Source organism: Ornithodoros turicata, chromosome 2 (genome assembly GCF_037126465.1).
Source record: "Ornithodoros turicata isolate Travis chromosome 2, ASM3712646v1, whole genome shotgun sequence".
Classification (NCBI taxonomy): Eukaryota; Metazoa; Arthropoda; class Arachnida; order Ixodida; family Argasidae; genus Ornithodoros; species Ornithodoros turicata.
In genome coordinates, this window is record NC_088202.1 from 62258325 (window position 1) to 62275131 (window position 16807).

General features: G+C 44.7%; 1 protein-coding gene across 3 annotated transcripts in view; it reads left to right on the plus strand.

Moving 5' to 3' along the window:
• Positions 1–16807, plus strand: part of LOC135385487 (complement C3-like) — a 290804-nt gene that overhangs the window by 225237 nt on the left and 48760 nt on the right. The window lies entirely within an intron of this gene.

The window sequence follows — 16807 nt, forward strand, 5'->3', positions numbered from 1 at the left end:
CACACACTATGCTACCGCAGTGAAATTGCGCGCTGGATCCCGAAAGTCGTCGTAGCTCGTAGCCTCGTAGCTCCTCTTTCCACGGAAGTCGCTAATTGGATTATCGCAGTTATAAAACAGGTCGTAGATTTCGAAGTATATACATACTTTTTATTTCTAGACATTGTGACGACAGTATATCGGCGTAAAAATGTTGGTTCTTGCTGAAAGTTGTTGTTGTAGTGCTCGATCACGTGACGGCATTCTGCGCGCTGATTGCATGGGCGATTGACGTCATCCCGGTGGGATGACCAGATGAGTTTTCTATATATGCGTACGTTTTCTTGGTTTGACGCTAGGTGTGCCAGCGACGGCGTGAACCGCGATGTTCAAAATTCGAGTTTACGAAAACTACGAGGTGTTGAGGCATGAATTTTCGTATATGAAGTTGCTTTTGTGTATTCTATCGGTAGCCACTGCGGAAAAGGCTCTCCAGCTTCTGGTCAGAGACCCTTTAAGGTGTCATAGGGCAACTCGGCATGAGGATGGATGATTAGATCGCGGACTTCCACCGCAGCCTCGGGAGGAAGGTTTGCGATGGCATAGCCAAACCTTGATGCCTGAGATGTGATGTGACGTCCGTCGAAGAGAACCTCCGCCTGCGCGAACCACAGCTGAGGGTCTGAGATGGAGAAAGGCGGCAGGCGGAGCGGTGCCACAGAAGCTTCAAGCGGTGGAAGTGGCGGTGGCCGGGTGGGAGGCGAAGGGCTGGTGGAGTGGTTGTCACCGTTCATGATGGTGGAACGTTGGAACGCTCGTCCGGGCCACCAGTCAGTGACGGTGCACGTCATCTTCATCACAAGCACCGCCATCGACCGATGGCAGTGCTGCTGATGAAGATGACGCTGCTGCTACAGGAATACAGTTTTGTGAAACGGTGGTGTTCTAGGTCCGAGCTGTTTCGGCTTCACTACGTCTGCCAATGTCATGATTACATCACCGTGACGTATCTTTGGTAGAGATCTATCAGAACAAATCAGGGCCCCCCACAGTAATTGGAACCATCCAATGAGTCATTACACTAATTGGGAAGCATCTAACACGTGTCCATACCGTACTGCATGTCGCCGGCTAGTTGAGGTAATAAAAAATACATAGAAATAGATTGGAGAAAAAAAATTTATCTGAAAATCAACGACGCCATCTTGAAGAAAGCAGTGCGGAGCCACCGCTGATCACTGCCCACCACGATGCTTGCAGAGATTGATTACAGGTGGCTACCTAGTTGCACAGCATCATACCAGGTGGCGCCACCATCCTCCTTGTGACCACCATATCTGCACATCCTGGGACGCCAGGTGTGACGTGATCATGGCAGGTTTTGGCAGGTTAGGACAGCTCTGGACAAGCAAGGAGAAAAACACTTGTAATTGAGACACAGGAATGCAAACTTTTGTGGAAGAAAGAATAAAATATGCTAACACAAGACACCATCAATAACCAACAATAAGGACATGATACACAACAAATCAGCCCACTTTCTACCAGAGCAACAGTCACGAGGAGAGCATTACGACACGTCCATTGCACCTGAGAGCTGTGCAGAGAAATGAATTATGTTTTTTTCTCCTGTAAAAAGTGACATATCTTCCCCCTAGCAGTTACTCTGTGAACTAATTTCAATGCAAAATTATTAAGAATGATGACAGTGCTACCCTCGTTCCCAAGGCCAAGGGTGTGGCACCTTTCACGGAAGACAGAAAATGACGGGCATGAACTGACAAGAATTTCACCCACTGCTAATCGCAAACCAAGCGGGGACAAAGGTATCACGAGGAGCGCAGCACGTCATCACCATTCAAGAGCCAGTCAGAGACATGAATCATAGCATTTTTTTCTTTCTAAAAAGTCATGCACCAGCACCTCTGGCTGTTACTTTGTGAACCAATTTAATCGTAATATTATTAAGGACCCGTTTGACATGCTAGTGCTACTCCCGTACAGAACAAGGGTGTGGCAGCACTATCATTATCGCAGTGGCATGTCAAGACAAGAATGATACAAGAATTTTTCTTCTCAAAAAAGAAAAAAATACATAGCGACCACTCATAAGCTGCTAGACGTGTCAACAAAGGAAAGCATGCATCATAAGACAGGATTTGGCCTATGGGATGGGACAGGCCTGGGCACGTCAGGACATTCCTCAACAAGTACTGTGACGCGATGAAGAATACAGGCTCGCATGACTGCTGGAAACGTCAACAAAGAAAAGAATACACAAAGAAAGCACTGATCAGCAGAGTAGGTCCAGCGAAAATACACTTGAATAAAGTGGAAAAGACACTCATCAGCATCAAATTATTTCCACATATCCACCACTCAGTGAAAAACAGTCCTCATCAGAAATCTGATCGACAGAAAATCCACCAAAATCAACAAACACTGTCCACCATTGAGTAGCAACAGGTCTGCATCTGTGAAAGACAAACAGAGTCCTCTCGCCCTCTTGCTGGTCTCACTGATTGTTCATGACGTCATCCCACTAAGGCTACACTTTTTCTACTAACAGTCAATGGTCCAGTACAGACAGATGCACCCTAAACAATAGAGCAGTATGCTGCCACTGCATGACATCATCACTTCCTGTCTGAGACTGCACCTTTACGGTTCAAGGTCGTGTCGGGCCGCACTCTAGAGAGAAGGCCTTACAAACCCTCCTATTATTTATTGAATCACTATCACAAGATTATTTCTTTATCCTACTATTAATGATTTTCACTCTTGCATTAAAGTTCAGAGTAACTATTACAGTAAAGCACCTTCACCACTTTTATTGAATACCATATTACAAGCAAGTATAATTTTAGGAGCTATAAGTTATATTCACTCATTATGCATGAAAGCCGAGAAAAACTGAACCTAGCAATTAAGCATTTTTACCCCAAAGATTTACAAAATGTCTACATAGACGTACTAAAAAAACACCATTGCTACTTTCAATAATTAAAATCCTCACTAAATATGAAAACTGCTGCCACTGCTCTCTATAGAAGAAGAAAAATATATATAGAAGAAAAATAATAAGTGAGGCCCTGGCACACTCAATGTCATCACTAGCTTTATGTCATGCGCGAGAAACAATCTTTTTTATGTTCAGATTCTCATTCTGTTCACATTCTCATTCTGTGAATCTGTGCTTCCAGCCACCGTCCTAATGGTTGTCTTTCCAAAGTTCGTCAAGTAAACAAGGCAGGGTATTTTTAAAATTATGATGTCCAGCGGCCAATCGTTGCCACACGTCTGTAGCCATCAAATTAGTGTGGTGAAATTTAACTTTGCTTAATTTCTGATTTTATTGGTTCCTGTGAAACTGTGTGAACCTAATTAGTGTCACAGATAGTGAGGTACATGAGGCTGAATGAAACCTATGTGGACTCGCCATTTCATCTTCTGCTGGTGCCTCTCTTCCAGTATTAGCAATCTTCTTGTCTTTTTTGCAACTTCTTAAGTCCTACCAATACGGCTTGCATTTCTGTTGCCACACCTATCACATGAAACAAATGTTGTTGTGAATGTTATCATATGTTGTTAGTTTGAAGCAAAAAAGAAACATCACAAAAATGTCTCTAGTCAATGTTGGCTAAAATTCTTGATGTAGTCATACAGCTTTACAGGGCTCTACAAACAACATATAGCGTGTGCGTGTCCCAGCTAACTGTGAGCAGAATTTTTAAAGATATACATCACTTTTTTCGTGATGAAATCGATTGCAATATAGCATATGCTAAAGACACTCCTTAGGAGGGCACCAGCAAACCCTTAAGGTATTGTCCTAATTAACTTTCAATAATTATAACGTATTATAACTTGAACTTAACTTTATACTTATAACTTTTGTCTAACTTTTATTATAACTTTTTAATTATAAAAGCTACGAAGTTCGATAGATCGTCCGCAAAAAAATTCGTGAAGGAGCATCAATATTTTTCTTTATTTTTTCATTGCGCATGAGAGTGAAGGAGCACAGTGCCACCCCATGCGTCGAAGACAGAGACAAAACAGAAAGCAATGCATCGGGTGACTCTATCGGAACTGCCCTTATATTGGGTTGCATTTTCTGTTTTCTTTTAATCTTTTTCCAAGATGCAAGAAACGAGAGTGTGCTCTTTCACCTTCTCACATTGGGGGTGAAGGAAAGACGCGTCTCCGAAGATGTGCAATGAACAATATAAAGAAAAAAATTGCGTTCCTTCACGAATTTTTGTGTGGACGATCTATCGAACGGATCCTTGTTCTGATAACAGCAACGGTATCAGGGGACCGAAGGGACCAGATGTTCTCGTTGGAACAACCTCGTAGCTTTCATAACTAAAAATTTAATTGTTGAAAGTTAATTGTGAAATTGCCTTAGGAGTTTGCTGGTGCCCTCCTAAGGAGTGCCCTTCAGCATATGCTATTTCACCTCCGAAAACTGATATATATATATATATATATAATTTTACAGGGCGTTTCATTTAACTCGAACCCCACCTTTAAAAAATAACGGCTCATTGCATCATAACGTAATCAACTGCATAGTATTAATAGTAGCCTAAAGTGTTTCAGAGTATTTTTGTACCACAATTAGCTAATTAATGAGTGGAAATTAATTTTCTAACTTTCTAATTACAAGGATTACAACGAAGATGTCAATTGTGAAGTTGTAGGCGCTGCCACGAGAAAACGAATCCAGTTGATTGCAACACTCTAGCTCTAACGACTCGTTTTTTCCCGGGTCTGCAGAAATGTGCCCGGACTTCCGAAACTTGGATGGAGCATGTTTCCGTCACGCCAAAAGAGCGCTCGATTGCAGCGCCCTCCCACGTCCACTTGACGGAAAAGGATATATGTGATCCATTCCACCTACTCTTATCTATCATCCTTGCATGGTGCCGTACCTGCTAGACAATCAGAGGGCGCAGTGACGATGACAACGCGGCGCTTTGTCTTTTTATTGTTTGTTTGATTCCCTCCTGTTTTTTTCTTCTTTCGCCGTGATGCAACTGAAAGTACGGGACAAGGAAGGTTATCTTTCAACCGAAGCACCTTGATTCTTTGTTCACTTTCGTCTCCGTACACGCACTCCTTGTTGAGTGCTCTGCGGGTCAAATAATGCCCTGTTCCAACGAAGAAAGAGATGACATGGTGCTTGACATAGGTGCTGCACATAGCAATAAGAAAAAGGCAGTGAAGAGTTTTCAGATGTGGCATCCCGGCAGGAGACCAAGCCCCGCGACGATTCTTCGTCAGTACGAGATGCTAAAAGAATTTGGGAAGTTTTCCTGAAAGCGTCGTAGGTCATCGACACCTTCAGACGACGTTCGAACCAACATCCTGGCGTTCTTTGAGGCACACCCTCTAGCCAGCATCCGCGAGGCCAGCAGTCAGAGTGGCGTACCGTTGACGACGGTGTGGAGGGTAGCAAAAGAGGCCTGCCTCCATCCTTACCACGTTCAACTGCATCAACACTTGCAGCAAGGAGACTTCGAAAACCGGTTGCACTATGCCAACTGGCTTTTGCGCACTGTCCGTCAGAACCCGCAATTTTTGAGGAACGTCATCTGGACGGACGAGGCAAACTTCTCCCGGGACGCGCACGTGAACCTGCGCAACGCTCATTATTGGAGTACCACCAATCCCCATTGGCTTCGCAAGTCCCATCATCAATACAAATGGTCCCTCAACGTCTGGTGCGGCATTTGCGACGGGACCCTCATTGGAACCGTCTTCCTTGATGGGACATTGACCGCGGACAGATATCTAAACGAGGTTCTTTAGGGCCCCGTGGAGGAGTTCTACGCCAACCTCCCACTCGCGCGGTATGGCCAGCTGTGGTTTCAGCACGATGGCGCTCCGGCAGACAGCTCCAGCCTAGCACGCACCTATCTGGACCACGCATTTCCTCACCCGGGTGGGAAGGTTCGGACCAGTTCGACCACCGCGTTGTCATGGACAGCGTGCCTTCTGATCGTCTAGGAGATACGGCACCATGCAAGGGTGGTAGATAAGAGTGTAGGTGGAATGAATCGCATATCTCCTTGTTCGTGAAGTGGACATGAGAGGGCTCTGCGATGGAGCGCTCTTTTGACTCGACGAAAACATGCTCCGTCCAAGTTTCGGAAGTCCGGGCCCATTTCTGCAGACCCGGGAAAAAACGAGTTGTTAGAGCTAGAGAGTTGCAACCAACTTGATTCGTTTTCTCATGGCAGCGCCTACAACTTCACAATTGCCATCTTCGTAGTAATCCTCGTAATTAGAAAGTTAGAAAATTAATTTCCACGTATTAGTTAGTCAATTGCGGTACAAAAATACTCTGAAACTCTTTAGGCTACTAGTAATACTATGCAGTTGGTTTCGTTGTGATGCAATGAGCCGTAATTTTTTTAAGGTGGGGTTTGAGTTAAATGAAACACCCTCTGTGAAATAATAAGACTTGGACTACAGATTACAGGAACGTTAACAAAAACTAATTTATTTAATGGGCAATTTAACACATAGATTAAAAAAAGAATGGCCGACGTTTCGACAGTGGCACTGTCTTCCTCAGGACAAACGAGGTACAAGGGTTGCATATTGCTTAAATAGGTTTCCTGGGTGACGTCACAATCGGTGCAAGTATGCCACGTGGCAGTTGTCTGAGTCATATTCTGGAACATTCCGCAAGGTCAAGTCCGGGTGGTGATGTCATCTTTCTTGGGGAGCCAGCTCAGGGTGAGCTGTACTGAGGCCATAGCTGAAAAGAAAACAAAGGAAAATAAAAGAAAAAAATGGGAAAGTATATCCCATCTAGACGACCAGATTCCTTACTGTTGAAAGTACACCGGGATCTTCGTTAATGATTGATTGGAATTTGTAAATGAGGTAAGACTCGCGTTGTTCCCTGCCTCTATCGGAGCTAAAGTTTGATTGAAGAATAAATAGGGCATCGTCATCTATTGAATGACCCGACTGGTTGAAATGACGAGAAACAGGAAGATTTGGCTTTTTATTAACGTCCGACCGGTGGTTGTTGAACCTTATCCGAAAAGATGTTTTGGTTTGACCTACGTATTGTGCTTGACACGCGTTGCACTGAATGGCATAAATGACGTTGGATGAATTGCAGTCAAAGTCACCATGAATTTTGACGAAGAAATTAGAATTTGTGCTGTTAAGCACGTGGGCACTTCGCATTAATTTGCATATTTGACATCTGCGGCCATTGCACGGGTGGCAGCCTGCCGTCGGAATTGTTGGTCGGTTGACTTTGGAGCTGACTAGATTATCGTGGAGGTTTTGCGAGCGCCTGTAGGTCACACGTGGCGGTTCCGGGAAGATTTGTCGCATGCGCTCTGACTGACAAAGAATACTGTGGTGGCGATTAAGTATACTGTTTGATGTTGGAAACATTATTGTTCAATGTTACAACGAGGTTGACGGAACCATTGTCTGATTTGCGGTTGCGGTTTTGGAACAGAGCTTTGCGATCTGCCCTCCGGGCCTTCCTTATTGCGTCCTCAACTAAACTGGGTGGGAATTGGCGACTGATGAATGTTTGCTTCAGTTGGTTCAAATTTCTATCCAGATCACTGTCGCTGGAACAGATGCGTCTATAACGAAGTGCCTGGCTGTAGGGGATAGCAAGTTTAGTGTGCCGCGGGTGGCAACTCTTGAAAGCTAGGTACTGCTGGGAGTCCGTAGGTTTACGGAACAGGTCCGTAGTTAGGACCCCGTCCGTTAACTTAAGCCATAGAAGCCATGTTAATCTGTAAGTTTGAATTACAAACGCATCTAGTATCGTTTATTTGTTCCTTTAATGGCTTTTTTCCCTGCATTATATTTCACTTGCTTGCACTGTGGCATTGAGGAGTGCTCAGTCACCCTCCCAGGTGTATATCGCTCGCTGAGTGACCCCTGGTTTGCCAATTCGGAACGATGCGCAGCTACCCAGGGCCGACGAGCCGCAAACACGGCAAAACACGTGTCCTCTGGTGCTGCCGCATCGTTCCATGAGTATCTGTTTTTCTGCGTGCAGCCATAGAAGCCATGTTAATCTGTAAGTTTGAATTACAAACACATCTAGTATCGTTTATTTGTTCCTTTAATGGCTTTTTTCCCTGCATTATATTTCACTGGCTTGCACTGTGGCATTGAGGAGTGCTCAGTCACCCTCCCAGGTGTATATCGCTCGCTGAGTGACCCCTGGTTTGCCAATTCGGAACGATGCGCAGCTACCCAGGGCCGACGAGCCGCAAACACGGCGAAACACGTGTCCTCTGGTGCTGCCGCATCGTTCCATGAGTATCTGTTTTTCCTGTGCAGCCATAGAAGCCATGTTAATCTGTAAGTTTGAATTACAAACACATCTAGTATCGTTTATTTGTTCCTTTAATGGCTTTTTTTCCCTGCATTATATTTCACTGGCTTGCACTGTGGCATTGAGGAGTGCTCAGTCACCCTCCCAGGTGTATATCGCTCGCTGAGTGACCCCTGGTTTGCCAATTCGGAACGATGCGCAGCTACCCAGGGCCGACGAGCCGCAAACACGGCGAAACACGTGTCCTCTGGTGCTGCCGCATCGTTCCATGAGTATCTGTTTTTCCTGTGCAGCCATAGAAGCCATGTTAATCTGTAAGTTTGAATTACAAACACATCTAGTATCGTTTATTTGTTCCTTTAATGGCTTTTTTCCCTGCATTATATTTCACTGGCTTGCACTGTGGCATTGAGGAGTGCTCAGTCACCCTCCCAGGTGTATATCGCTCGCTGAGTGACCCCTGGTTTGCCAATTCGGAACGATGCGCAGCTACCCAGGGCCGACGAGCCGCAAACACGGCGAAACACGTGTCCTCTGGTGCTGCCGCATCGTTCCATGAGTATCTGTTTTTCTGCGTGCAGCCATAGAAGCCATGTTAATCTGTAAGTTTGAATTACAAACACATCTAGTGTCGTTTATTTGTTCCTTTAATGGCTTTTTTCCCTGCATTATATTTCACTGGCTTGCACTGTGGCATTGAGGAGTGCTCAGTCACCCTCCCAGGTGTATATCGCTCGCTGAGTGACCCCTGGTTTGCCAATTCGGAACGATGCGCAGCTACCCAGGGCCGACGAGCCGCAAACACGGCGAAACACGTGCCCTCTGGTGCTGCCGCATCGTTCCATGAGTATCTATATATATATATATATATACTTGAAGGTCTTGAAGATTCAGACGGCGCCGTATTAATACACAGAAGAAATAAGTTCGCACAGAGCACCAGCAAAGGAATATTTTCAGATGACTTCATTTAATTCATTTTGAAATTACACAGACACGACGTTTCGAACGGTAGACCGTTCTTTTTCAAGTGAAAAGATATATATCTTTTCATCTGAAAATATTCCTTTGGTGGTGCTCTGTGCGAACTTATTTCTTCTGTATATATATATATATATATATATATAGGGTGAGGTAAAAGGATTATCAAACGGCCACGAAGTTTTACAGAAGTTCAAAAAAAGACGCGGAAACAGATTTTAGGGAAGTTAAAAACACTAGTTTATTACATGGGGAGACGTTAAAAAGAAAAATGGGCAAGGGGTCGACGTTTCGACAGTGGCACTGTCTTCGTCAGGACAAAAGGTGCGTAGCTGATTACACATTTCTTAAATAGGTTTGCTACATGACGTCATAATCGGTACGGGCACGCCACAGGCGTTTGTCAGTGAGTCAGATTCGGGAATATTCCAGAAGGTCAAGTCCGGGTGGTGATGTCATTCGCCGTAGGTCACTGTCCGCTTTGGGCAAAATTCCGGGCAGGGTGAGCGCTGCTTCAAACTTTGCTGAAAAAAAAGAAAAAAAGAAAGAAAGGAAAACAGAAGGGAAACGAAAAGGGGAGGAATGTGTAGCTCATCTAGGCGGCCAAATTTCTTACCGTTGAAAGTGCTCCCAGATCTTCGTTAATGGTTGATTGGAATTTGTAAATGAGATAAGATTCGCGTTGTTCCCTGCACCGATCTGAGCTAAAATTTGACTGGAGAATAAAAAGTGACACGTTATTTAGTGAATGACCTGGTTGTTTGAAATGGCGAGAGACCGGGAGGTTTGGCTTTTTGGTAACGTCAGATCGGTGGTTGTTGAACCTGATCCGAAATGATGTTTTAGTCTGACCTACGTATTGTGCTTGGCACATGCCGCACTGAATGGCATAAATGACGTTAGATGAATTACAGTCGAAGTCACCATTAATTTTGACGGAAAAATTGGAATTAGTACTTTTAAGTACTTGGGTGCTTTGCATTAATTTGCATATTTGACACCTTCGACCATCGCACGGGTGACAGCCGTTTCCTGGATGCGCTGCTTTGCTAACTTTAGAGCTAACTAGATTATCGTGCAGGTTGCGCGCGCGCCTGTAGGTTACCCGCGGTGGCTGAGGGAAAATTTGTCCCATGCGCTCTGATTGGAGAAGGATACTATGATGACGGTTTAGTATATTGTTAACGCTTGGAATATTGCTGCTAAATGTTAAGATGAGGTTTACGGAACCATTATCTAACACGCGTTTGTGGTTTTCGAACAGGGATTTGCGATCTGCTTTGCGGGCTTTGTTTAGAGCGTCGTCAACTAAGCTAGGTGGAAATTGACGACCGATGAATGTTTCCCTAAGTTGAGCTAGATTTCTGTCCAAGTCATCGTCACTGGAACAGATTCGCCTGTATCGAAGTGCTTGGCTGTAAGGGATGGCAAGTTTAGTATGACGCGGGTGACAACTGTTAAATGCTAGATACTGTTGAGAGTCCGTAGGTTTACGGAACAGGTTTGTGGACAAGGCCCCGTTGGTTAACTTTACTTGGACATCGAGAAAGTTAACAGTTAAAGGGGAATAAGAATGGGTGAACTTGATGGCCGGATGTGCTTTGTTAAAGTCGCTGATAAATGTGATTAGGTCATCTTCTGAGTGTGGCCACACCATGAAGATGTCGTCGAGGAACCGTTTGTAAAGCGTGGGCTTCTTCAGGCGCTGAGACAGAAATTCTTCCTCTAGAGCTCCCATAAATATATTTGCATAGTTAGGTGCCATTTTTGTACCCATAGCCGTGCCATGAACTTGCAAGTAGTGCTTACCGTCAAATTCGAAGTTGTTATTTTTCAGAATAAGATTGAGAAATGTGCATAGGACACAAGGATCGTATGAGGTATCAGAATATTTTGAAAATGCCCTTTCAGCTGCAGCAATGCCATCCTCGTGGGGGATGTTAGTATATAGAGAGGAAACGTCTAGCGTGACTAGCAAACTGGAAGAAGGAGGCTGACATTCACTTAGAACTTGAAGAAAGTGATTAGTGTCCTTAATGTAGGATGGTAGTTTAGGAGGTATATCTTTAAGAAGGTCGTCAACAAAGCTTGAAATGTTCTCGGTAGCTGTACCGTTGCATGAAACTATTGGGCGCCCTGGATTTCCAGGTTTATGGATTTTAGGGAGCATATAAAACCTGCCCGCTGCGGGGTCTTTGGGGAGTAGATAATCGTATAGGGTGGAATCTATCTTTTTACTTGCTTTTAGATCTTTTAGACTGCGGATAATATAAGCCGTAATTTCCTCTGTAGGGTCAGCCTCGAGGAGTTTGTAGAACGATGCGCACGATAATTGCCGGATACCTTCGTTAATGTAGTTTTCTTTGTCCATTACTACGATTGCACCACCTTTATCAGCTTTTTTAATGACTATGTCACTGCGGTCCCGAAGTTCAGAAAGGCTGCGCTGCTCAGCCGGCGTTAGATTTGGCTTCGATTTGCTGTTGTATGATTTATTGCAAGCGTTAATGATATCTTTTTGAACTGCACGGATGTACATGTCCAGAGCCTTTTCACGGTTAGCCTCCGGCGTAAAGTTGGATAGCGGTTTAAATGGGTTGGAATCTGACTTAGGTTTGTCATGAAAGTATTCCTTCAGGCGTAGACGGCGGGCGAAATTATCTAAGTCCAGATAAAGTTGGTATTCATCTAGCTTGTTGTTACTGGGGCAGAATGAGAGGCCACGGCTGAGTAGTGATATTTCCGAATCGGTAAGTTCGTGGGACGATAAATTAACGACGTTATGGGACTTCTGAGGTAGCATCTCTGCAGATGAGGCTGCTGGGGTGGGACCTGTTTTTCTAGCAAGCGGTTGACGATTTTGCGACGGCGTATTGGTTGTACCTGCATTACTTATAAGATCACAGTCCTGAGCTGACACACTGGGTTCAAGCGTAGCTGGAGTATTAACGTTGTCCCTGACTAGCTTCCTCCGCTTAGCATTGCGAATTGCCTCCTCCCTTTCTTTTGCGTATTGTGCTAATTCTAACTGGTGGTTGTTTGTTAAAACAGATTTACAGTCGATAGTCTTCGCCTGCTGGGATGATTGGGCTATGGCGTCCTCACAATGGGATATAAGGACTTCGATTAACGCGGCCGAAGCATTGTTGAGGATCTCATTCCACTTATTCTGATGTGCAGATTTTAGGGGAAAGGTGGGTTTAAGGTTAATAGCGAGACCCTTGGGAATTTTGTCCTGATCGGAGCGGAGGAAGCTAGTCAGGGACAACGTTAATACTCCAGCTACGCTTGAACCCAGTGTGTCAGCTCAGGACTGTGATCTTATAAGTAATGCAGGTACAACCAATACGCCGTCGCAAAATCGTCAACCGCTTGCTAGAAAAACAGGTCCCACCCCAGCAGCCTCATCTGCAGAGATGCTACCTCAGAAGTCCCATAACGTCGTTAATTTATCGTCCCACGAACTTACCGATTCGGAAATATCACTACTCAGCCGTGGCCTCTCATTCTGCCCCAGTAACAACAAGCTAGATGAATACCAACTTTATCTGGACTTAGATAATTTCGCCCGCCGTCTACGCCTGAAGGAATACTTTCATGACAAACCTAAGTCAGATTCCAACCCATTTAAACCGCTATCCAACTTTACGCCGGAGGCTAACCGTGAAAAGGCTCTGGACATGTACATCCGTGCAGTTCAAAAAGATATCATTAACGCTTGCAATAAATCATACAACAGCAAATCGAAGCCAAATCTAACGCCGGCTGAGCAGCGCAGCCTTTCTGAACTTCGGGACCGCAGTGACATAGTCATTAAAAAAGCTGATAAAGGTGGTGCAATCGTAGTAATGGACAAAGAAAACTACATTAACGAAGGTATCCGGCAATTATCGTGCGCATCGTTCTACAAACTCCTCGAGGCTGACCCTACAGAGGAAATTACGGCTTATATTATCCGCAGTCTAAAAGATCTAAAAGCAAGTAAAAAGATAGATTCCACCCTATACGATTATCTACTCCCCAAAGACCCCGCAGCGGGCAGGTTTTATATGCTCCCTAAAATCCATAAACCTGGAAATCCAGGGCGCCCAATAGTTTCATGCAACGGTACAGCTACCGAGAACATTTCAAGCTTTGTTGACGACCTTCTTAAAGATATACCTCCTAAACTACCATCCTACATTAAGGACACTAATCACTTTCTTCAAGTTCTAAGTGAATGTCAGCCTCCTTCTTCCAGTTTGCTAGTCACGCTAGACGTTTCCTCTCTATATACTAACATCCCCCACGAGGATGGCATTGCTGCAGCTGAAAGGGCATTTTCAAAATATTCTGATACCTCATACGATCCTTGTGTCCTATGCACATTTCTCAATCTTATTCTGAAAAATAACAACTTCGAATTTGACGGTAAGCACTACTTGCAAGTTCATGGCACGGCTATGGGTACAAAAATGGCACCTAACTATGCAAATATATTTATGGGAGCTCTAGAGGAAGAATTTCTGTCTCAGCGCCTGAAGAAGCCCACGCTTTACAAACGGTTCCTCGACGACATCTTCATGGTGTGGCCACACTCAGAAGATGACCTAATCACATTTATCAGCGACTTTAACAAAGCACATCCGGCCATCAAGTTCACCCATTCTTATTCCCCTTTAACTGTTAACTTTCTCGATGTCCAAGTAAAGTTAACCAACGGGGCCTTGTCCACAAACCTGTTCCGTAAACCTACGGACTCTCAACAGTATCTAGCATTTAACAGTTGTCACCCGCGTCATACTAAACTTGCCATCCCTTACAGCCAAGCACTTCGATACAGGCGAATCTGTTCCAGTGACGATGACTTGGACAGAAATCTAGCTCAACTTAGGGAAACATTCATCGGTCGTCAATTTCCACCTAGCTTAGTTGACGACGCTCTAAACAAAGCCCGCAAAGCAGATCGCAAATCCCTGTTCGAAAACCACAAACGCGTGTTAGATAATGGTTCCGTAAACCTCATCTTAACATTTAGCAGCAATATTCCAAGCGTTAACAATATACTAAACCGTCATCATAGTATCCTTCTCCAATCAGAGCGCATGGGACAAATTTTCCCTCAGCCACCGCGGGTAACCTACAGGCGCGCGCGCAACCTGCACGATAATCTAGTTAGCTCTAAAGTTAGCAAAGCAGCGCATCCAGGAAACGGCTGTCACCCGTGCGATGGTCGAAGGTGTCAAATATGCAAATTAATGCAAAGCACCCAAGTACTTAAAAGTACTAATTCCAATTTTTCCGTCAAAATTAATGGTGACTTCGACTGTAATTCATCTAACGTCATTTATGCCATTCAGTGCGGCATGTGCCAAGCACAATACGTAGGTCAGACTAAAACATCATTTCGGATCAGGTTCAACAACCACCGATCTGACGTTACCAAAAAGCCAAACCTCCCGGTCTCTCGCCATTTCAAACAACCAGGTCATTCACTAAATAACGTGTCACTTTTTATTCTCCAGTCAAATTTTAGCTCAGATCGGTGCAGGGAACAACGCGAATCTTATCTCATTTACAAATTCCAATCAACCATTAACGAAGATCTGGGAGCACTTTCAACGGTAAGAAATTTGGCCGCCTAGATGAGCTACACATTCCTCCCCTTTTCGTTTCCCTTCTGTTTTCCTTTCTTTTTTTCTTTTTTTTTCAGCAAAGTTTGAAGCAGCGCTCACCCTGCCCGGAATTTTGCCCAAAGCGGACAGTGACCTACGGCGAATGACATCACCACCCGGACTTGACCTTCTGGAATATTCCCGAATCTGACTCACTGACAAACGCCTGTGGCGTGCCCGTACCGATTATGACGTCATGTAGCAAACCTATTTAAGAAATGTGTAATCAGCTACGCACCTTTTGTCCTGACGAAGACAGTGCCACTGTCGAAACGTCGACCCCTTGCCCATTTTTCTTTTTAACGTCTCCCCATGTAATAAACTAGTGTTTTTAACTTCCCTAAAATCTGTTTCCGCGTCTTTTTTTGAACTTCTATATATATATATATATATATATATATATGTTTAGAAAATATGTTCGCAGTTAGCAGGGACACACTGTATATCGTAACTCCAGCACAGAGACGGGACTAGAGGGAACTGAACAAACAGACACACGCTCTTGCAGACTCTCAACTGGCAGAATTTTTATTCACAGGGGCCATTATGGCGCTTTGGAGGTAGTGTCATCATCACGAACGTCATCCCTTGAAACACCGATTTTGCCAGGTTGGCACCCCAGTCGAAAATGCTGGAACCATTTGGAAACTTAAGTGGTTATATCTAAGCTGGCTTATGGAACAAATTCCAGCATACACTAGCTCAGATGGATCCACCTGAAGCCAGGTTTGATGGATCCAGCTGAACCAAGTCTTCATGGATGCAGCTGGAACCCTTTCAACTGGGGTCCATGTACAATTGGCTTAAGCTGGAGAATATATTATCCTGCTTAAACCAATTGTACATAGACGCCAGTTCTGCTGGGGAACCCTATCAACTGGATATTATGCAGCTTAAACCAATTGTAGATGGACTCCAGTTCCGCTGCAACATTTTCAACTGGATATTACCTAGCTTAAAACCAATTGTTCGTGGACTCTAGCTCTGCTGGAACCTTTTCAACTGGATATTATCCAGCTTAAACCAATTGGACCAATTGGTACATGGACTACAGTTGTGCTGGAACCTTGGAACACTTGGAACGGGATATTATCTAGCTTAAACCAATAGAGCCTTTTCATAAGTCGGCGCCATCTAGTTTAAGGCGAGCTAACTACGCTCAGGCAGCGGGCGTCCGCCATATTTTTGGCAAGGATGGAAGCGTTGCCCGCGCGCAGACAGCACGGCTATGTTTGAACCGCGCGTCTGGGGTGATCTTTTGTCGTCCACCGCCTGGGACTTGGTCTGCTTTCTCCATCGAAGCATCGCTCTTTATGATGAGTGGATCATTCATCTGCATTTGTAATGTGAGTCTGTTGTTGGGTGCCCTTTTGCAGCCAGCATGGCGTGAGAGACGACGAAGGAAACAAGGTGTGTGTACAAGCTGTTTGGCGGCAAAAGTTCACATGATACATGGCTTTCCAAATAACTATCGTCAGAAGGGTTCTGATGTCATTCTTAGTGGACGAGCATAGAACATAGTATGACAGTAGGAGACATCCGCGAAAGCATGCGACACAGTAGGATCCCAAGTTCAAAATACACGACAGGTCCTGAAATGTGCAAAACAAGCAGAAAGATGGTGTACCTTACCTGGATGTCGACAAGGCGACGCGGATGGAAGTTTAATCCGGATATGACTCGCATAATAACTTGTGGCTTCTCTCGCTAGTGCGGCCAGTCGTGCCAGATGCACTCATATGTTCACAAAAGGCGTCACACGTCTTTGGGAAAACCCATCTGGTGTCTTCGTCAAGTCTCTCGACCACTGAATATTCTCGTTTGCCATCGCGCGTTCGCTTACCATACACGGAACAAC